Source organism: Neoarius graeffei, chromosome 13 (assembly GCF_027579695.1).
Source record: "Neoarius graeffei isolate fNeoGra1 chromosome 13, fNeoGra1.pri, whole genome shotgun sequence".
Classification (NCBI taxonomy): domain Eukaryota; kingdom Metazoa; phylum Chordata; class Actinopteri; order Siluriformes; family Ariidae; genus Neoarius; species Neoarius graeffei.
In genome coordinates, this window is record NC_083581.1 from 18,135,172 (window position 1) to 18,158,912 (window position 23,741).

The following is a 23,741-nucleotide window of genomic DNA, read 5'->3' on the forward strand; positions in this document are numbered from 1 at the left end:
CGATAAAATATGCGAATTAGTGACAATTTTCACTTGGAATCACACTGAATTGATATTCGCATATTTTACCGCAATTGTTGCGTCTCCAACTAGTTGCAGGCTGTCACATCCTGGCTTTTCCTCGGCAGGCAGGGATGTAGAGGAAGCCTCACGGAAACTGACTTTAGAAGGGTTCGCAACGGCTTTGCGACACCAGCGACGCATTTGTGGCTATTTTGAGAGAAATTTTGTCGCACAAAGTTTTTGAACATGTTTAAAATTTCAGCGATGAAGGAGTGACACTTTGCGACTCATGCGAGGAAATTGAGAAGCCCCGCGAATGTTTCAAGACACTTTTGAAACACACTCGTGAATGACGTTCGAAATTTGTCGCAAGTTGTCGCAGCCCAGTAAGATACTGGCTTATTCAGCCCATCTGAAGCAGTGAACGCATGCGCACACAACCAGAGTGCAGTGGGCATAATAAATAAATACATTTGTGGGTAAATTATATGGTTCTGTTATGCCTGCATGTTTCAACTTTTGGATACAACACGATCTGCTGGTATAATCTAAACTTTTAATTGTCGTGATGTTTTCCATGCGTCGCCATCTTGGTGTGATGCAGTTCCATAGTTATGCTAATTAGTTAAAGCTCCTCACATTCGGTATGGTAGGGCCATACCATTTACCTCAAGCAGTAGGAAAACAGTCCCAAAACAGAGAAAAGTGACCCTCAGCACATCAAAATGATCACATCACATCAGAGTTACAATGGAATGGTTTAGATCAAAGAATATTCATGTGTTAGAATGGCCCAGTCAAAGTCCAGACCTAAATCCCATTGAGCATCTGTGGCAAGACTTGAAAATTGCTGTTCACAGACGCTCTCCATCCAATCTGGCTGAGCTTGAGCTATTTTGCAAAGAAGAATGGGCAAAAATTTCAGTGTCTAGATGTGCAAAACTGGTAGAGACATACCACAAAAGACTTGCGGCTGTAATTGCAGCAAAAGGTGGCTCTACAAAGTATTGACGCAGGGGGGCTGAATACTAATGCACATCACATTTTTCAGATTTTTATTTGTTTAAAATTTTGAAGACCATTTATCATTTTCGTTTCACTTCACAATTATGTGCTACTCTGTGTTGGTCTATCACATAAAATCTCAATAAAAAACTTTTAAGTTCGTGGTTGTAAGGTGGAAAAACGTGAAAAAGTTCAAGGGGTATGAATACTTTTGCAAGGCACTGTACATAATGTGTCAGGGGTTGTTATACACCGTTTTGATATGCAGTATGTAACCAAACCCAGAGAGATATAAATAAGGAAAGGAAATAAATCATAAATAAGGAAATGATGAATAATTACCACTGGCATGGTGTCGTGGAGGACCTCGTGGTATGACTCTCCCAACAGCTTCTTTTTTCTGTCCCAGCGCGCCCCGTCCAGGAACAAACCACAAATGTAGACACCTGCCAGGGACAAGAAAAGACATCACAGGTTTTATAAACAGCCATAGCCATGAACTGCCAACAGACAAGGTCTCTCTCTCTCTCTCTCTCTCTCTCTCTCACATACACACAGAAACCTTTAATCATTTTACAAACCCTGATTTTAGCCTGTAGAAGCAGCCCTGGGGCAGACATTAAGGACTCAAAAAACTTGGTAAAACCTTGTGCATACTCGTGCATACACACACCAGCTCTCTCTCTGTGTGTGTGTGTGTGTGTGTGCGCGCGCGCCCCCTGAGGAACAAGAGCTTCGTCACATGCTGATGAACGAGCAACAGGGGTCTGATGTAAAAGAGTGAGGTAATGTTGACTCTGATTGATAGCCCATGGGCACGGCAAGGGGTTAATGCGTCCTCTCTCCTCCTGTGCCCCTCTTTTCCTCCATCCCTCGCCTCCTCTCATCTGATGTCATGTTCACTCAGCTTTTAGCTTTCCTTCATTCCTTTTTTCCTCTATGTATGCATCCCTATCTTTATCTACCTGTCTGTTAAATCCATCCATCTATCTGTCTGTCTGTCTGTCTGTGCGTGCACAGGGTATATACAGTCTGGAACTCTTTGTTATTCTTTGTTAATCCACCCATATCCATCCATCTATTCATCCATTCCCACCAGCCACTTTAATAGAAACAACTTTCTAATTGCTCTTTCCTGGAATTCCCCAATCAGCTAATCAACTGGCTGCAGCACAATATTATGCATGTTATTATAAAATTATGCAGAAAAGGGGCAAGACTTTTAATTAATGTGTGTATATACGTATTATATATGACAAGTGTTTTACTGGGAAATATGCCATTCATATTTTTCAGACGAGCTACAGCCAGGACATTGGGAACTACAATCGTGACATAAATCTCTTTCTCTCTCACACACACACACACACACACACACACACACACACACACACACACACACACACACACACACACACCACTAATGAGGAAATTGATGACTTGTTTTGATAAATTTGGGTACTATTTGTTTGTAAATGTCTTCATATAATAAAAAGAACATCACATGTTGGCTTAAAGATATGAAGTTTATCTTCTCGTGTTGAAAAACTTCCATTTTTCATATGAAATACATCACGGACCTGAGTGATATATTGTGAGATAATATTGGCTGGCTTTGAGTGGTCTATCATTCCATTCAGCTAGCATGATATTGAATGAGTTGAAGATGAGACTATCATGCTAGCTGAATGGAATACATCTGATAGACCACTCAAAGCCAGCCAATATTATTATTATACATACACACTTCATATCAGCGGCCAATGCTAGCTTACCTGTGACTTGGTGCTGTTAGCACAGCAGTCCAGTTACAGTAGTGCTTGAAAGTTTGTGAATCCTTTAGAATTTTCTATATTTCTGCATAAATATGACCTAAAACATCATCAGATTTTCATACAAGTCTTAAAAGTAGATAAAGAGGACCCAGTTAAACAAATGAGACAAAAATATTATACTTGGTCATTTATTTATTGAGGAAAATGATCCAATATTACATATCTGTGAGTGGCAAAATTATGTGAACCTTGGCTTTCAGTATCTGGTGTGACCCCCTTGTGCAGCAATAACTGCAACTAAATGTTTGCGGTAACTGTTGATCAGTCCTACACACCAGCTTGGAGGAATTTTAGCCCATTCCTCCATACAGAACAGCTTCAACTCTGGGATGTTCATGGGTTTCCTCACATGAATTGCTCACTCCCATTGTCCTTCCATAACATTTTGATTGAATTAAGGTCAGGACTTTGACTTGGCCATTCCAAAACATTAATTTTATTCTTCTTTAACCATTCTTTGGTAGAATGACTTGTGTGCTTAGGGTCGTTGTCTTGCTGCATGACCCACCTTCTCTTGAGATTCAGTTCATGGACAGATGTCCTGACATTTTCCTTTAGAATTCGCTGGTATAATTCAGAATTCATTGTTCCATTAATGATGGCAAGCCATGCTGGCCCAGATGAAGCAAAATAGGCCCAAACCATGATACTACCACCACCATGTTTCACAGATGGGATAAGGTTCTTATGCTGGAATGCAGTGTTTTCCTTTCTGCAAACATAATGCTTCCCATTTAAAACAAAAAGTTCTATTTTGGTCTCATCCATCCACAAAACATTATTCGAATAGCCTTCTGGATTGTCTACATGATGTTTAGCAAACTGCAGATGAACAGCAATGTTCTTTTTGGAGAGCAGTGACTTTCTCCTTGCAACCCCGCCATGCACACCATTGTTGTTCAGTGTTCTCCTGATGGTGGACTCATAAACATTAACATTAGCCAATTTGAGCAAGGCCTTCAATTGCTTAGAAGTTACCCTGGGGTCCTTTGTGGCCTTTCTGACTATTATATGCCTTGCTCTTGGAGTGATCTTTGTTGGTCAACCACTCCTGGGAAGGGTAACAGTGGTATTGAATTTCCTCCATTTGTACACAATCTGTCTGACTGTGGATTGATGAAGTCCAAACTCTTTAGAGATGGTTTTGTAACCTTTTCCAGCCTGATGAGCATCAACAACACTTTTTCTGAGGTCCTCAGAAATCTCCTTTGTTCGTGCCATGATACACTTCCACAAACATGTGTTGTGAAGATCAGACTTTGATAGAGCCCTGTTCTTTAAATAAAACAAGATGCCCACTCACACCTGATTGTCACCCCATTGATTGAAAACACCTGACTCAAATTTCACCTTCAAATTAACTGCTAATCCTAGAGGTTCACATACTTTTGCCACTCACAGATATGTAATATTGGATCATTTTCCTCAATAAATAAATAACCAAGTATAATATTTTTGTCTCATTTGTTTAACTGGGTTCTCTTTTAGGACTTGTGTGAAAATCTGATGATGTTTTAGGTCCTATTTATGCAGAAATATAGAAAACTCTAAAGGGTTCACAAACTTTCAAGCACCACTGTATGACCTAAAACATAATCAGATTTTCACACAAGTCCTAAAAGCAGATAAAGAGAACCAAGTTAAACAAATGAGACAAAAATATTTATTTATTGAGGAAAATGATCCAATATTACATATCTGTGAGTGGTAAAAGTATGTGAACCTCTAGAATTAGCAGTTAATTTGAAGGTGAAATTAGAGTCTGGCGTTTTCAATGGGATGACAATCAGGTGTGAGTGGGCACCCTGTTTTATTTAAAGAACAGGGATCTATCAAAGTCTGATCTTCACAACACATGTTTGTGAAAAGTGTATCATGGCATGCACAAAGGAGATTTCTGAGGACCTCAGAAAAAGCGTTGCTGATGCTCATCCGGCTGGAAAAGGTTACAAAACCATCTCTAAAGAGTTTGGACTCCACCAATCCACAGTCAGACAGATTGTGTACAAATGGAGGAAATTCAAGACCATTGTTACCCTCCCCAGGAGTGGTCAACCAACAAAAATCACTCTGAGAGCAAGGCGTGCAATAGTCAGTGAGGTCACAAAGGACCCCAGGGTAACTTCTAAGCAACTGAAGATGGACATTCGCTAATGTCCATGTTCATGAGTCCACCATCAGGAGAACACTGCACAACAATGGTGTGCATGGCAGGGTTGCAAGGTGAAAGCCACTGCTCTCCAAAAAGAACGTTGATGCTCATCTGCAGTTTGCTAAAGATCACATGGACAAGTCAGAAGGCTATTGGAAAAATGTTTTGTGGACGGATGAGACCAAAATAGAACTTTATGGTTTAAATGAGAAGCGTTATGTTTGGAGAAAGGAAAACACTGCATTCCAGCATAAGAACCTTATCCTATCTGTGAAACAAGGTGGTGGTAATTATCATGGTTTGGGCCTGTTTTGCTGCAAGCCAAGGTAGCTTACCATCATTGATGGAACAATGAATTCTGAATTACACCAGCAAATTCTAAAGGAAAATGTTAGGACATCTGTCCATGAACAGAATCTCAAGAGTCAGGTGGGTCAGGCAGCAAGACAACGACCCTAAGCACACAAAATCATTCTACCAAAGAATGGTTAAAGAAGAATAAAGTTAATGCTATGGAATGGCCAAGTCAAAGTCCTGACCTTAATCCAATCAAAATGTTGTGGAAGGACCTGAAGCGAGCAGTTCATTTGAGAACACCCACCAACATCCCAGAGTTGAAGCTGTTCTGAATGGGCTAAAATTCCTCCAAGCCGGTGTGCAGGACTGATCAACAGTTACCTGAAATGTTTAGTTGCAGTTATTGCTGCACAAGGGGGTCACACCAGATACTGAAAGCAAAGGTTCACATACTTTTGCCACTCACAGATATGTAATATTGGATCATTTTCCTCAATAAATAAATGACCAAGTATAATATTTTTGTCTCATTTGTTTAACTGGGTTCTCTTTATCTACTTTTAGGACTTGTGTGAAAATCTGACGTTTCAGGATCATATTTATGCAGAAATATAGAAAATTCTAAAGGGTTCACAAACTTTCAAGCACCATTGTACCTTCCAGCCAGCGTAGCAGTAGCGTTAGCAAAGGCCAATGCTAGCTTACCCACGACTCAGTGCTGTTCGCGCAGCAGTCCACTTACCTTTCAGCCAGCTACCTTCCAGCCAGCGTAGCAGTTGTGCTAGCGAAGGCCAACACTAGCTTGGTACTAGCTCGGTGCTGTTAGCACGGCAGCACAGTTACCTTCCATCCAGCGTAGTGTTAGTGAAGGCCAATGCTAGCGTAGTCAAGCTGAATAGTGTTATTATTTTCCCCTGTGTAATTTACTTGGTTACTTTTAAAATCAACATCGACAACTATGGTACATAGAACGGAGCGACCTGGCAGCCAAAATTCTCTCAAAATCTTCCTCTTTTAATGAAGCAAACCTCGCGGCCATGTTTATTTACAAATTATCACAGTCACTCACTAGCGAGGAAGTTTTACATCTCTGACGGGTCTCTTTTCCAGTTTTTCAATGTGCATTGGCATGTTTTTCTCTTGTAAATATGTGTGAAAAATATATAATGAAGTTTTGGTAGCCTTTTGGGTGTTCAGTGCATCTTCAGTTTATTTAGTGCTTCAATCCTAGCAGTAGAACTGGATTAGCTTCATCTTCTCTCTTTCCCGGTGGACAAAGAAATGATTCTGCGCATGCACAGCAGTCCATTTACCTTCCAGCCAGCATAGCAGTAGTGTTAGCGAAGGCCAACACTAGCTTACCCGTGACTTAGTGCTGTTAGGTTGCGCAGGCACAATCTGTGCTACGCACTTCCTAGTTCCCGAGTTGTTTGTGAAGAGTCTTTTTCCGCAAGTGCTGGCCTTAATTACTAATCTTTTTTTTCTACAAATAATTTTCCAGTTTCCTTCATTTTTATTGTACTGTCACTTTCCTTTTTGTACTTTCCACTTTCGCTTTCCTTTTTCCATTTTTTTCTCTCTCTTTTTTCGGAAGAATGCTAAGACTGGAAGCTTTCTTTTTCTCCTCCTGCGGAGGCCATCCACATAGGATCTGCTTTAATATCAACAGATCTTTGATTAAGGTATGTGACTCATTTCATTATGGCACACCTTCAGCCTGTTCAGTGTGCTGAGTGCAGGATATTTAGTCATTCTTCCTCAGTCACTAGTGACAGCTTTATTTGTGATAAGTGAAGATTAGTTAGCTCTCTGACTGAGAAGATTATAGCGCTAGAAGTGCATATCCAGGCTTTAGAGAAGGTCAGTGAGAATGAGAATAATGTAGTTTCTGTAGGGGAAAGTCTGGATGCCCAAGGTGGAGTTAGTAATCCCCCAACTCCGGCATTAGAGCCCTTACAGTGGGGCAAATGGGTGATGACTCAACCGCATAAGCGTAGAGCCAAAGCTACTGCTGAGGCTCGCCCACAGGAGCACCACTCCTCTCTGCATCATGTGTCGAACAGGTTTGCTCTCCTTAGTGATGCACCCACTGAGAAACCTGAAAGAGCTCTGGTTATAGGGGACTCTATCATACGGCACGTGAAATTAGCTCAGCCTTTAGGGGCACCAGCAGCTTTAGTCAGGTGTATACCGGGAGCCAGGGCGCCGGACATAGCAGGTAATCTTAGGGTCCTAGGCAAGCACAGGTTCTCAAAGATAGTTATCCATGCAGGAGCTAATGATATATGCCTTCGTCAGTCTGAGGTTACTAAGAGTAACTTTATAGATGTGTTTAAATTAGTGAAGGCGATGTCCGATGCTGTAGTATGCTCTGGCCCCATCCCAATGTGGTGTGGCGATGTAGCTTACAGCAGGTTATGGGTCACTGAACTGTTGGTTGTCCAGGCGGTGCTCTGAAAACAGTGTGGGCTTTATAGATAATTAGGCTAATTTTGAGGGCACTGCTGGCCTGTTAGGGCAGGACAGTATCCATCCCACTTGGGAAGGTGCTGCTCTCATTTCCTGCAGCATAGGTCATAGTTTCAGAACAGGCCTAGTTAATTTCTGACAATCCAGAGCCAAGGCCAGGGAGCAGATGAACAGGCTAAACCAACTGTCTGCTAGCTGCACAGAGTCATCACTCAGGGTCCACTACATCAAGACTGTGTCTCTTCCCCAAGCTCAACAAAAAAGTAGAAATATACAGAGAGTTTGTTCCAGTAACCTAATCAATATAAAATTAGATCATACTGACTGTACAGCCGCTGTCAGCACCTTTGATCTAAAGGTGCAGCTATTAAATATTAGATCTCTTACATCTAAAGCACTATTGGTTAATGAACTTATTACTGATCAAGAGTTTAAATGCACTTTGTTTAACTGAAACATGGATTAAGCCAAATGAATATATAGCATTAAATGAAGCTAGTCCTCCTGGATACAGTTATATCCAACCCCAATTCCAAAAAAGTTGGGACACTGTGTAAAACCTAAATAAATACAGAATATGACAATTTACAAATCATGGAAACCCTATATTTCATTGAAAATAGTACAAAGACAACATATCAAATGTTGAAACTGAGAAATTTCATTGTTTTTTGAAAAATATGCGCTCATTTTGACATTGATGTCAGCAACACATTTCAAAAAAGTTGGGACAGGGGCAACAAAAGACTGAAAAGTTGTGTCATGATAAAAAACTATAATAATTTGGTTAATTGGCAACAGGTCAGTAACGTGATTGGGGAAGAACATCTCAGAGAGGCTGAATCTCTCAGAAGTAAAGATGGGGATGGGTTCACCACTCAGTGAAAAACTGCATGGGCAAACAGTGCAACAATTTAAGAATAATGTTCCTCAATGTAAAATTGCAAAGAATTTGGGTATCACATCATCTATGGTACATAATATCATGAAAAGATTCAGAGAATCTGGAGAAATCTCTGTAGACAAGAGACAAGGCTGAAAACTGACATTGGATGCCTGTGATCTTCAGGCCCTCAGGAGACACTGCATTAAAAGCAGACACATGTCTGCATTGGAAATCACTGCATGGGGTCAGGAATGCTTGAGGAAACCATCGTCTGTTAAAACAGTTTATTACTGCATCCACAATGCAAGTTAAAACCAGATATAAACAATATCCAGAACTACTGCCACCTTCTCTTGACCCGAGCTCTTTTATGTCGGACTGAAGTGGAAAATTGTCCCGAGGTCTGATGAATCAAAAGTAGAAATTCTATTTAGAAATCATGGACACCACGTCCTCCAAGCTAAAGAGGAGAGGGACCATCCGGCTTGTTATCAGTGTACAGTTCAAAAGCCAGCATCTGTGATGGTATGAGGGTGCATTAGTGCACATGCCATGGGTAGCTTGTACATCTGGGAAGGCATCATTAATGCTGAATGACATATACACTTTCAGAATAATATGCAGCCATCCAGACAAAATGTTTTTCAGGGAAAGCCTTCCTTCTTTCAGCAAGACAATGCTAAACTGCTTTCTGCACATATTAAAACTGCATGGCTCCATAGTAAAAGAGTCAGGGTGCTAAAATGGCCTGCCTGCAATCCAGACCTGTCTCCCATTTAAAACATTTGGCACATTATGAAGTGCAAAATTCAACAAAGGAGACCCTGAACTGTTGAGCAACTGAAATTGTATATCAGGCAAGAATGGGACAACATTTCTCTTTCAAAATGACAGCAATTGGTCTCCTCAGTTCCCAAACGTTTACAGAGTGTTGTTAAAAGTAGAGGTGATGAAACACAGTGGTAAACATGCCCCTGTGCTGACTTTTTTAAAGCGTGTTGCTGACATCAAATTCAAAATTTGATGAAAGCAGCACAGCAGGAGGTAAAATGCTGCGTGAGGGAAGCTAAGGACAGCTACAGGAGAAAGGTGGAGCAGAAGCTGAAGGAGAACAGCATGAGGGAGGTCTGGGAAGGTGTGAAAACCATCACAGGCCAAAATACAAAGATCAGAGTCGTTGAGGGGACATTGGAGAGGGCGAATGAGTTGAATGACTTTTTCAAATCAGTTCAACCAGCCCATGTCCCCCCCACCCTCCCCCTCACTGCAGCCATCTCTCCTTCTTCCCTCAACACACCTCTCCCCAGTCATCACAGCAGCCCCCTCCTCCCCCACCTCAACACAGATTCCTCCATGCATTACTGCAGACCAGGTCAGAGGTCAACTGAGGAAGCTTCACCCCAGGAAAGCAGCAGGCCCGGACAAGGTGCGTCTCCGACTTCTGAAGACCTGTGCTGCTGAACTGGGTGAACCACTCCAACGCATCTTCAACCTCAGCCTGCAGCTGGGGAGAGTGCCAACCGTCTGGAAGACATCATGTATCGTTCCAGTTCCCAAAAAGAATTGGCCCAGCGAGCTGAACGACTTCCGACCGGTGGCACTCACTTCACATCTGATGAAGACATTGGAGCGGCTCTTTCTCAGCCTCCTCAGACCCCAGGTACAACATGCTTAGGACTGTCTGCAGTTTGCGTACCGGGCAGGTGTCAGTGTGGAAGATGCCATCCTCTACCTACTACACCGAGCCCATTATTTCTGGATAAGGGAAATGGCACAGTGAGGATCCTCTTCTTGGACTTCTCGAGTACCTTCAACACCATCCAGCCCCTATTGCTTCAGGACAAACTGAACAGGATGCGAGTGGACCCCTGCCTGGTCACCTGGATCTCCAGCTACCTCACTGACAGGCCGCAGTATGTCAGGCTGAAGGACATCACATCTGACACTGTGATTAGCAGCACCAGAGCACCCCAGGGCACGGTGCTGGCCCCTCTTCTCTTCACCCTGTACACCATAGACTTCTGCTATAAATCGGAGCTGTGTCACATTCAGAAGTTTGCCAATGACACAGCCATCGTTGGGTGTATCAGTGATGACAGAGAGGAGGAGTATAGGAGCCTGGTGAGGGACTTTGCTGTGTGGTGCAACAGGAACCATCTGCAGCTCAACACCTCGAAGACCAAGGAGCTGGTCATTGATTTTGGGAGGTCCAGACCAAGGTCACGACCAGTTCTGATCAAGGGAGTCGAGGTGGAGGCTGTGGATTCCTACAAGTACGTCGGGCTGTGGCTAGACAGCAAGCTGGACTGGACTTGCAACAACAATCAATCACTTATACAGGAAGGGACAGAGCAGGCTATACTTCCTTAGGAGGCTGCGGTCCTTTAACATCTGCAGGAAACTCCTGTGGATGTTCTATCAGTCTGTGGTCACCAGTGTCCTGTTTTACACCGTGGTGTGCTGGGGGGGCAACACATCCAAGAAGGACACATCCAGGCTGGACAAACTGATCAGGTGAGCCGGCTCTGTGGTCAGCATGAAGCTGGACTCTCTGGTGATGGTGGCAGAGAAGAGGTTTATGGACAAACTATTGAACATCATGGACGATGCCAGTCACCCTCTGCACACCGTCATCAGCAACCAGAGGAGCCTGTTCAGTGACAGAGTGCTCCTTCCCAAGTGCAGGACGAACAGACTCAAAAACTCCTTTGTCCCTCACGCCATCAGACTGTACAACTCCTCTCTGGGGGGGAGGAGGGGTAACAGGAGGACAGAGGATGGGAAGGAGTAGTAGCCTAGCCTAACAATAAGCAATACCGGACAACGTGCAATATAATGTGCAATATCTCTCCTGCCGCTCGGGTTAAATGTAGAAAATATAGTCATACTTCCACAGTCTGATGTTCTCTCAGATCATTATCTCATCTCATTCAAAATATGTCTCAGTAATAATATATGCACCTCACCACGCTACTGTATTAAACATACATTCACGTCAACTACTGCACAGAGCTTTATAAATAATCTCCCAGAGTTATCAACTTTAATTGGGTCACTGTCAGCCCCTGCAGAACTTGATCAGGCAACTGAATGCTGAGAGTCAATGTTCCTCCATACTTTAGATAAGAGATTCCTCTTAAATGGAAAATGGTCAGAGACAAAAAATTAGCACCCTGGTATAATGAGGACACTCACACATTAAAACAGACCACTCGAAAATTGGAACATGAATGGCGCCAAACAAAATTGGTAGTGCTCAAATTAGCATGGAAGGAGAGCTTCCTGAAATATAGAAAAGCTCTTCGTGCTGCTAGATCAACATACCGTATCTCTCCTCCCTAATAGAAGATAATAAAAATAATCCTAGATTCCTATTTAATACTGTAGCAAAATTAACCAGGAATAAGTCCACTATAGACACATGCACACCTGCAGTATGTAGTAGCAACGACTTAATGAATTTTTTTTAATGACAAAATTGAGAATATCCAACAAAAAATTCAAACTACTAATTTTAAGGTCAGACAATGCAAGTGACCCTGTAGTTAACAATAAAACTGTATCAGATCATCAATTAGAATATTTTACTCCCCTTAGAGAAACTGAATTACTTCCATTAATCTCCGCATCAAAAGCCTCAACTTGTGTACTAGATCCCTTACCTACACAACTATTCAAACAGATAATACCTGAAGTAATTGAACCGCTTCTAAAAATAATAAATTATTCTCTTATGATTGGCTATGTACCCAAATCCTTTAAACTAGCAGGTTATCAAACCCCTGATTAAAAAACCTGACCTTGATCCCTGTCAGCTGTCCAATTATCGGCCAATATCAAACCTCCCCTTTATCTCCAAGATCCTTGAAAAAGCTGTGGCACAGCAGTTATGCTCATATTTACATATGGTAGGAATAACATCCATGAAATGTATCAGTCAGGATTTAGACCTAATCATAGCACAGAGACAGCACTGGTTAAAGTAGTAAATGACCTACTGTTGGCGTCTGATCAGGGCTGAGTCTCGCTGCTTGTGTTGCTTGACCTTAGTGCAGCATTTGATACCACTGATCATTCCATTCTTCTAAATAGACTAGAAAATGTTGTGGGAGTTAAGGGAATGGCCCCCTCCCGGCTCAGCTTTTATTTAACTGATTGCTATCAGTATGTTGATGTACCACCCCGATTCCAAATAAGTTGGGACAAAGTACAAATTGTAAATAAAAACGGAATCCAATGATGTGGAAGTTTCAGAATTCCATATTTTATTCAGAACAGAACATAGATGACATATCAAATGTTTAAACTGAGAAAATGTAATCATTTAAAGAGAAAAATTAGGTGATTTTAAGTTTCATGACAACAACACATCTCAAAAAAGTTGGGACAAGGCCATTTTTACCACTGTGAAACATCCCCTTTTCTCTTTACAACAGTCTGTAAACATCTGGGGACTGAGGAGACAAGTTGCTCAAGTTTAGGGATAGAAATGTTAACCCATTCTTGTCTAATGTAGGATTCTAGCTGCTCAACTGTCTTAGGTCTTTTTTGTCGTATCTTCCATTTTATGATGCGCCAAATGTTTTCTATGGGTGAAAGATCTGGACTGCAGGCTGGCCAGTTCAGTGCCCGGACCCTTCTTCTACACAGCCATGATGCTGTAATTGATGCAGTATGTAGTTTGGCATTGTCATGTTGGAAAATGCAAGGTCTTCCCTGAAAGAGATGTCGTCTGGATGGGAGCATATGTTGCTCTAGAACCTGGATATACCTTTCAGCATACCTTTCAGCATGGTGTCTTTCCAGATGTGTAAGCTGCCCATGCCATACGCACTAATGCCATACCATCAGAGATGCAGGCTTCTGAACTGAGCGCTGATAACTTGGGTCGTCCTTCTCCTCTTTAGTCCGAATGACACAGCATCCCTGATTTCCATAAAGAACTTCACATTCTGATTCGTCTGACCACAGAACAGTTTTCCAATTTGCCACAGTCCATTTTAAATAAGCCTTGGCCCAGAGAAGACGTCTGCGCTTCTAGATCATGTTTAGATACGGTGGCTTCTTTGAACTATAGAGTTTTAGCTGGCAACAGCGGATGGCACGGTGAATTGTGTTCACAGATAATGTTCTCTGGAAATATTCCTGAGCCCATTTTGTGATTTCCAATACAGAAGCATGCCTGTATGTGATGCAGTGCCGTCTAAGGGCCCGAAGATCACCTTCGGGCCCTTAGACGGCACTGCATCACATACAGGCATGCTTCTGTACTGGAAATCACAAAATGGGCTCAGGAATATTTCCAGAGAACATTATCTGTGAACACAATTCACCGTGCCATCCGCTGTTGCCAGCTAAAACTCTATAGTTCAAAGAAGCCACCGTATCTAAACATGATCTAGAAGCGCAGACGTCTTCTCTGGGCACCCAGTATAGTTTTCCAGCCTTGACCCTTACGCACAGAGATTCTTCCAGATTCTCTGAATCTTTTGATATTATGCACTGTAGATGATATGTTCAAACTCTTTGCAATTTTACACTGTTGAACTCCTTTCTGATATTGCTCCTATATTTGTTGGCAGAGAATTAAGGGGATTGGTGATCCTCTTCACATCTTTACTTCTGAGAGCCGCTGCCACTCCAAGATGCTCTTTTTATACCCAGTCATGTTAATGACCTATTGCGAATTGACCTAATGAGTTGCAATTTGGTCCTCCAGCTGTTCCTTTTTTGTACCTTTAACTTTTCCAGCCTCTTATTGCCCCTGTCCCAACTTTTTTGAGATCTGTTGCTGTCATGAAATTTCAAATGAGCCAATATTTGGCATGACATTTCAAAATGTCTCACTTTCGACATTTGATATGTTGTCTATGTTCTATTGTGAATACAATATCAGTTTTTGAGATTTGTAAATTATTGCATTCCGTTTTTATTTACAATTTGTACTTTGTCCCAACTTTTTTGGAATCGGGGTTGTAAATGGTGATTTTTCAAGACATACTGAGGTAAAAAAAAAAAAAGTTTGTTGTTCCACAAGGTTCTGTCTTGGGTCCACTGCTTTTTTCTTTCTATATGTTACCTCTGGGTGATATTATTCGTAAATGTTGTATTAGTTTCCACTGTTATGCTGATGGCACACAGTTGTATGTTTCTGCAAAACCTGATGAGAGACACCAGCTTAATAGAATTGAGGAATGTGTAAAGGACATTAGACACTGGATGCTTATTAACTTCCTTCTGCTTAACTCTGACAAGACTAAAGTACTTGTACTAGGACCACATGCAGCTAGAAGTAGGTTTTCTGATTACACAGTAACTCTGGATGGCCTTTCGGTTTCTTCACGTGCAGTAGTAAAAGACCTCAGGGTGATTATTAACCCCAGTCTTTCATTTGAAACTCACATTGATAACATTACCCGGATAGCTTTCCTTCATCTCAGAAATATTGCTAAGATAAGAAATTTAATGTCACTACATGACGCGGAAAAACTAGTTCATGCTTTTGTTACCTCCAGGTTGGATTACTGTAATGCCTTACTGTCTGGATGTTCCAATAAGTGCATAAACAAGCTCCAGTTAGTTCAAAATGCAGCAGCAAGAGTCCTTACTAGAACTAGAAAATATGACCACATCACCCCTGTCTTATCCACAGTGCATTGGCTCCCAATCAAATTTCGTATTGATTATAAAATTCTATTATTGACCTTTAAAGCACTGAATGGTCTTGCAGATGAGGTAAAGGTGTAGAGTCCTCAGACATAGAATGTTTTGGGAAACTGGGATGTATGGATGCTGTCAGTCCCCACTCGCTTGCTCACTCGAGGTTGTTGACGGTGTAGTGGCTGGCTGCTTTATGCCCCGGGGCTCCTTCATGCCTGTGTTACCTTCTAGCTCTCCCCTTTTAGTTATCCCCTTATAGTTAGTTGCCGGAGTCCCTGCTTGTACTCGGTGCAATATGTATACTGTTCCTATTTATTGAGGTGACATTGGGCATACCTAACAACCTGTGTTTTCTCTCCCCCCCCCCCCCCCCAAACCTGTCTCTCTGAGTTATATGTCAGTCCTGGGATTGAGATGCTGAACCTCTTCTGCTCCTCAGACCTGCCTGATCCATCCTGGTGCCCTGTGTCTGGTTGGAGTCTCATCGCATCGCTCCTGTGGACACCTGGAGGATGCTCTGGACTCTTATAGTAATGCTTTTATGGCCGAGAACTACAGCTGACTTGCTAACTTTAGGACTGCAGTTGTCATGAACAGTTTTGCACTCAAGTTTCCATCAATTAAGAATTATAACACCAACGAAACTGACTTCATGTTAAAACTGTTAATGTTATAGTCATGTTGTCTGTTATTGCCCAAATGAGGGTGGGTTCCCTTTTGAGTCTAGTTCCCCTCGAGGTTTCTTCCTCATGTCGTCTGAGGGAGTTTTTCCTTGCCACCGTCGCCACAGGCTTGCTCATTGGGGATAGATTAGGGATAAAATTAGCTCATGTTTTAAGTCATTCAAATTCTGTAAAGCTGCTTTGCGACAATGTTTATTGTTAAAAGTGCTATACAAATAGACTTGACAGAAAAGTTGTGTCAATATCAGCTAGTATGATATTGAATGAGTCAAAGACGAGTGACTAGCTGAATGGAATATATACACCACAAAAAAAGCCATTATTATTATTATTATAAATATACCAGAGGTGAGAACCATCAGGGCCTTCAGAAAAGGTCCAAACATGTCAGCATTTCAAATATTATATTTAATTTATTTTCATTAATTGCTTTCAAAATTTCATTATAATTATTCTCTTCTAATTTTAATTTGGTCTCATTTTCTATCAAATTTGCTTCAGAAATGAAAGGGTTATTATCCTTAATACCCCGTTGCTTTTTTGGTGTGTCTGGCTAAGGTTTGCCTGAAGTCCCAGCTGTAATAGTAACGGTTCACCACTGACAAACACACTCTCTCTTCCAATTTTTCGATGTCCGTTGGTATGTTTTTCTCTTGTAAATAAGCGTAAAGAATATCTAATGAAGTTTTGGTAGCCTTTTGGGTGTTCAATGCATCTTTTTCCTGATAAACAAAGAAATGCTTCTGTGCACGCGCAGCAGAAAACTCATTGAATATTCACATCAGCTCCGACACGTGATCTCATGTTTGTCCTGACAACCATACAATATTGTAAACCATATTCAACTCTCATTCTCCATTGGGTAGAGTGATATAATACACATAGGTAAGCGATATGCTAACAATATTGTACGTTATCAAACCAAATGAATGAAACCTGCTAGAAGGGAATAGAATACATGTTTTCATTCCATTGAAAAAGTGTCCTGTATGTATAATAATTCCCGATATTTCACTCTGATGATGTCACTCCCAGTGTTTTCGCACTGACTTGATGCGCCTTGTCAAAATGGTGAACCAGTTCAAAATGAATTATTTTGCTTAATTTGTGTGTGTGTGTGTGGGGTGGTGGTGGTGGTGGCTGCATCTATATAATATAATGAACATTACATGTTGGTGTGAAGATATGAAGTTTATCTTCTTGTTTTAAAAAAAAAAAACTTGTTCACTTGTGATATATACAGTCACCACTCAAAATAAATGTCATACCTTCACACAACCATGTGTAGCGTGTATCCTCTATATATCTGGTTCTGTCTATTTCTCTTTGTCTTACCATCCTCAGGTGGCTGTGTACGCCATTTCGTCCATGATGTGGAAGTCAAAGGCGAGCAGGTCAAATGGGATGGTGTGTTTGCGAGCGCAGTTCTGCTGAGCACCTGTCAGGAAAACCTGTGTGAAGAAGAATCCTGACATCCAGAACACGGCTGGCATGCCATTATCATACCACTCCTACACAAAGAAAACACACAATTAACATTCTATATGATTATTACCCTGCAGAGTTTGGTGGATAAAGTGAGTCAGGTAGCAACTGAATACAATCTGGTGATCAGCACAAGCAAGACGAAGATGATGGTGGCCAGCAGAGAAGTAGAAACATTAAATATAACCTATAGAAGTGAAAGTCTGGAGCAGGTTCATCAGTTTAAATATACTGTATAGGATCAGTCATCGATTGTGCGGCTGATTGCAGCCAAGAAATTTGAGCCAAACTTGGAGCAGCAAGATCGACTTTGAGGTCACTGCATCCTCTATGGAAAGACCGCACCTTGAACAAACATATAAAGTTGAAGCTTTTAAAAACACTTGTATGGCCAGTAGCACTCTATGGTTGTGAATCATGGACTACTAAGACAAACGATATAAGAAGAACGAATGTGTTCGAAATGGATTGCTATAGACGTGGTCTAAGGATAAGGTGGACAGAACACAGAACAAATGAATCCGTTCTGGAAGAGACGGGCACACAAAGAACTTTAGTTGAAACCGTCAAGAGAAGGAAACTGCAGTATTTTGGCCATATGATCAGAGACCAGAACCTGGGCATGTACATCTTTGAGGGAAGAATTAATGGAAAACAATCCAGAGGAAGACAATGAAAAAGATTGGGTGATGACATCAAAGAATAGACAGGAAGGTCACTTGCGCATTGTACAGCCCTGGCATGTGAACAAGGAACGTGGAAGGAGATTGTGTGGCAGTTCGGAGTCCCCGACTCTCAAACCTGAGGATGGGAAAATGGATGGATGGATGGATGATTATTATTGCTACCTCATATGGTTCTATTAGAGCTGGATAGAGCCACAATCTTCATTAACGCACTACAGTGTAATGTTAAAATACCTCCAAAATATACTTTATACAGTTGTAAAACACCATACTTACAGTATGTTAACAGTACCGTGCTGTGTTGGGGGAAAGTATTGAAAGCCAAATCCTGCATATTCACACCCAATTTAAAGGCTCTATGGAAAAACTAGGTTATATAATCCATGTTGAAATCCATGTGCAGTGGCACAGCTTGAAGTCTGAGGTTATGGTGAAAGCTAATAAGTTGTTTACAGGAATGCGATAATCTACACATTAAACTAAGCATCAAAAAGTTCACTACCTTACAGAAGTGATTACACAGGATTATGATTAGAGTGCACAGCAACCTATTGGAATCAGATGGTAAGCACATGACTCCCCTCCAGCTCTTACTGTATGCTGGAATTTTCTCCAATATAAAGAAATAAATAAGAAGCACTGTGTGAACCTCAACATCTCAGAATCTCAACATATTATACATCATCTACAACTAGAAACTACTGAAAGTAACTGAAGTTCTCTTTGAGCCAGTAACCATATAATTCTACTAAAATTGATTTTAAACCATTAACATACAGTTATCATCATAATCACACTGTCAAATTCAATTTTGAATACAGAAGTTTTGCTTTTCTATAGATTCTTCTGTTGTGTAAGATTTCATTTTCCTTCTGATAACTACAATGTTCTACTGCCCCCCTGAGGCACAGATAATGTGCCATCATATGTTCAGCTCAACACAGATACAGTACCAGTGAAAAGTTTGTACAGTGGGGCAAAAAAGTATTTAGTCAGTCACCAATTGTGCAAGTTCTCCCACTTAAAAAGATGAGAGGCCTGTAATTTTCATCATAGGTATACCTCAACTATGAGAGACAAAATGAGAAAAAAAAATCCAGAAAATCACATTATCTGATTTTTAAAGAATTTATTTGCAAAATTATGGTGGAAAATAAGTATTTGGTCAATAACAAAAGTTCATCTCAATACTTTGTTATATACCCTTTGTTGGCAATGACAGAGGTCAAACGTTTTCTTAAGTCTTCACAAGGTTTTCACACACTGTTGCTGGCATTTTGGCCCATTCCTCCATGCAGATCTCCTCTAGAGCAGTGATGTTTTGGGGCTGTCGCTGGGCAACACAGACCTTCAACTCCCTCCAAAGATTTTCTATGGGGTTGAGATCTGGAGACTGGCTAGGCCACTCCAGGACCTTGAAATGCTTCTTACGAAGCCACTCCTTCGTTGCCCGGGCGGTGTGTTTGGGATCATCGTCATGCTGAAAGACCCAGCCACGTTTCATCTTCAATGCCCTTGCTGATGGAAGGAGGTTTTCACTCAAAATCTCATGATACATGGCGCCATTCGTTCTTTCCTTTACACGGATCAGTCGTCCTGGTCCCTTTGCAGAAAAACAGCCCCAAAGCATGATGTTTCCATCCCCATGCTTCACAGTAGGTATGGTTTTCTTTGGATGCAACTCAGCATTCTTTTTCCTCCAAACACAACAAGTTGAGTTTTTACCAAAAAGTTCTATTTTGGTTTCATCTGACCATATGACATTCTCCCAATCCTCTTCTGGATCATCCAAATGCTCTCTAGCAAACTTCAGATGGGCCTGGACATGTACTGGCTTAAGCAGGGGGACACGTCTGGCACTGCAGGATTTGAGTCCCTGACGGCGTAGTGTGTTACTGATGGTAGCCTTTGTTACTTTGGTCCCAGCTCTCTGCAGGTCATTCACTAGATCCCCCTGTGTGGTTCAGGGATTTTTGCTCACCGTTCTTGTGATCATTTTGACCCCACGGGGTGAGATCTTCCGTGGAGCCCCAGATCGAGGGAGATTATCAGTGGTCTTGTATGTCTTCCATTTTCTAATAATTGCTCCCACAGTTGATTTCTTCACACCAAGCTGCTTACCTATTGCAGATTCAGTTTTCCCAGCCTGGTGCAGGTCTACAATTTTGTTTCTGGTGTCCTTTGACAGCTCTTTGGTCTTGGCCATAGTGGAGTTTGGAGTGTGACTGTTTGAGGTTGTGGACAGGTGTCTTTTATACTGATAACAAGTTCAAACAGGTGCCATTAATACAGGTAACGAGCGGAGGACAGAGGAGCCTCTTAAAGAAGTTGTGAGAACCATCATCATCATCATCATCATCATCAAGTTTATTTGTATAGCGCTTTTAACAATAAACATTGTCGCAAAGCAGCTTTACAGAATTTGAATGACTTAAAACATGAGCTAATTTTATCCCTAATCTATCCCCAATGAGCAAGCCTGTGGCGATGGTGGCAAGGAAAAACTCCCTCAGATGACATGAGGAAGAAACCTCGAGAGGAACCAGACTCAAAAGGGAACCCATCCTCATTTGGGCAACAACAGACAGCCTGACTATAATATTAACAGTTTTAACAGGTATAACCCTCAACTGTCCTCATGGGGCCGTCCTTCACAGGAGCGGTGCAATAAAACTCCGACCAGACACAGGGCACCAGGATGGATCAAGCAGGTCCGAGGGGCAGAAGAGGCCAGCATCTCAATCCCAGGATCAACATGTACCGTATTTTCTGGACTATAGAGCGCACCTGTATATAAGCCGCATCCGCTCTATTTTTTAAAAAATTTTTTAAAAAAGATATACAAGCCGCACCGGGCTATAAGCCGCAGATATCTATGTTGAAAAATTAGATATTTACTGCATGTACAGAACGATTTTGTACTGTAAATGTACATGTATGTACCTGAACAGATTCTTTCCGAACAGTGCCTTTTAACACGGCAGCAACTTTGCTGATTAAAACGGAACAGAACCAAGAGAAAATAACCGGTATTTATTTACCTTCATTTCTCCTGTGTTTGAAACCACAAGTCACTTTAATCATCTTAGCTGGATTTGAAAATAATTACCAGTTAGTAATTTGTCGTGCGTGTTCTATCTGCTAAAGATCTGCTAATTCTTCTTTGCATTGATTTTTCGTCTATCTCATTTTTGATTGTACTTCCAGCCCCTAGCGGTGGAAGAAAAATCCACAGAATAGCCGCACCTTTGTATAAGCCGCATGGTTCAAAACCTAGGAAAAAAGTAGCGGCTTATAGTCCAGAAAATACGGTAACTCAGAGGGACAGATGGGGGGGGGGGGGGGGGAGAGAAAGAAAACACAGGTTGTTAGGTATGCCCTAAAAATGTCAAGTATTAAATCTGTGTGGTAGGGTTGCAGAGATGAGAGTCTTTACATCAGGCATAACACACAACAATGGCATGTTAATATGGTAAAATATATCATGACCTGCCCTGGCTGGATGCTTGATTGGGTGATGGGAGCACACTCCTCAGCAATGATGAGATGCAGATGGGACCCTTAGGGCTGGCCAAGACAATTCAGTTACATTTCACCGGGTCTGGGACATGCGACAGAATGTCTGACGGCCGATTCCCTGCAGGCTACGATAGCCAGTCGAGGTCTCCACCCTCTTCACCAAAAGGTATCCTGTTGACTCCATGTAACTCAGAGGGACAGATTTGGGGTGGGGGGGAGGGAAAGAAAACACAGGTGGTTAGTTATGCCCAATGTCACCTGAATAAGTAGGAACAGTATACATATTGCACCGAGTACAAGCAGGGACTCCGGCAACTAACTATGACAGCATAACTAAAAGGAGAGAGCCAGAAGGTAACACAGGCATGAGGGAGCCCTGGGACATAAAGCAGCCAGCCACTACACCATCAACAAACTCAAGTGAGCAAGCGAGTGGGGACTGACAGCATCCATACATCCCAGTTTACCAAAACACTCTATGTCTGAGGACCCTCCAGATCTACTCCTTTACCTCATAAACACCATTAACAAAAGGCTTGACTAAACAGATATGTTTTCAGCCTAGACTTAAATGCTGAGACTGTGTCTGATTCCTGAACATTACTTGGAAGGCTGTTCCATAACAGTGGGGCTTTGTAAGAAAAGGCTCTGCCCCCTGATGTAGCCTTCACTATACGAGGTACCAGCAGATAGCCTGCACCTTTTGATCTAAGTAGGCGTGGCGGGTCATAGAGGAGCAGAAGTTCACTCAGGTACTGTGGTGCGAGACCATTCAGTGCTTTAAAGGTCAATAGTAGTATTTTATAATCAATACAAAATTTGATTGGGAGCCAATGCAGTGTGGATAAGACAGGTGTGATGTGGTCATATTTTCTAGTTCTAGTAAGGACTCTTGCTGCTGCATTTTGAACTAACTGGAGCTTGTTTATGCACTTATTGGAACATCCAGACAGTAAGGCATTACAATAATCCAACCTGGAGGTAACGAAAGCATGGACTAGTTTTTCTGCATCATGCAATGACATTAAATTTCTTATCTTTGCAATATTTCTGAGATGAAAGAAAGCTATCCGGGTGATGTTATCAATGTGAGTTTCGAATGAAAGACTGGGGTCAATAATCACTCCGAGGTCTTTTACTGCTGCACGTGAAGAAACAGAAAGGCCATCCAGAGTTACTGTGTAATCAGAAAACTTACTTCTAGCTGTATGTGGTCCTAGCACAAGTACTTCAGTCTTGTCAGAGTTAAGCAGAAGGAAATTAATAAGCATCCAGTGTCTAATGTCCTTAACACATTTCTCAATTCTATTAAGCTGGTGTCTCTCGCGGCATGGCGATGTAGCTTACAGCAGGTTATGGTCGCTGAACTACTGGCTGTCCAGGTGGTGCTCTGAAAACAGTGTGGGCTTTATAGATAATTGGGCTAATTTTGAGGGCACTGCTGGCCTGTTAGGGCGGGACGGTATCCATCCCACTCGGGAAGGTGCTGCTCTCATTTCCTGCAGCATAGGTCATAGTCTCAGAACAGGCCTAGTTAATTTCTGACAATCCAGAGCCAAGGCCAGGGAGCAGACGAACAGGCTAAACCGACTGTCTGCTAGCTGCACAGAGTCATCACTCAGGGCCCACTACATCGAGACTGTGTCTGTTCCCCGAGCTCAACAAAAAGGTAGAAATTTTCAGAGAGTTTGTTCCAGTAACCTAATCATTCATCCAGAACCAGAAATCTTGCTTGTTTGTAGGTGACCAAATACTTATTTTACAGAGGAATTTACCAATTAATTAATTAAAAATCCTACAATGTGATTTCCTGGATTCTTTCCCCCCATTCTGTCTCTCATAGTTGAAGTGTAACTATGATGAAAATTACAGGCCTCTCTCATCTTTTTTAAGTGGGAGAACTTGCACAATTGGTGGCTGACTAATAACTTTTTTGCCCCACTGTATATCCCTACTCACTCATAGTTTTTTTTTCTATATTTTGACTCTTTTCTACATTGTAGAACAATACTGAAGACATCACAACTATGAAATAACATATATGGAATTATGTAGTAAACA

General features: G+C 41.7%; 1 pseudogene; it reads right to left on the reverse strand.

Annotated features, from left to right (window-relative positions):
• Positions 1–23,741, reverse strand: part of LOC132895873 (dynein axonemal heavy chain 7-like) — a 594,076-nt pseudogene that overhangs the window by 88,145 nt on the left and 482,190 nt on the right.